The following is a 429-nucleotide window of genomic DNA, read 5'->3' on the forward strand; positions in this document are numbered from 1 at the left end:
TTACTCTTTATCGTACAAATTTGTTGTAGTATTTGTTTTACTCTTGTACACTTTTATTTGGCTTGTTCGTATTTCAATGTTTTTATTTATTCACTCTATTTAGAAAAGAAGAAGAAACCAGTTACCCCCCTTACATTTTACATTTTTTTTCCACTATTGTGCACATTTTGCTTCCACTATTATAAGTTCATATGCAGAGGTACAGATACGTAGACAGCATAAAACAAAAGAGAATACCATAAAACCAATCGTAATGTTTGTTTTTTAACATTGGATAAGAAAGTGTTGCTAAATATTGCTTAACAGTCCGGACTCAAGACCATGTTTCTATGGTCTTGGACTCGGACTTGTCTCGGCCACTGGTCTTGCCCAATATGGCTTTGGGTCTGGACCGAGTCCAGGTGTCTTTATTATGTTGATAATAATATT

General features: G+C 34.3%; 1 protein-coding gene across 1 annotated transcript in view; it reads left to right on the top strand.

The window, feature by feature from the left end:
* xpo1a (exportin 1 (CRM1 homolog, yeast) a) overlaps nt 1-429 on the top strand; it is a 29,726-nt gene that overhangs the window by 1,070 nt on the left and 28,227 nt on the right. The gene's annotated exons all lie outside the window — the stretch shown is intronic.

This window comes from Etheostoma spectabile, chromosome 5 (genome assembly GCF_008692095.1).
Source record: "Etheostoma spectabile isolate EspeVRDwgs_2016 chromosome 5, UIUC_Espe_1.0, whole genome shotgun sequence".
Classification (NCBI taxonomy): domain Eukaryota; kingdom Metazoa; phylum Chordata; class Actinopteri; order Perciformes; family Percidae; genus Etheostoma; species Etheostoma spectabile.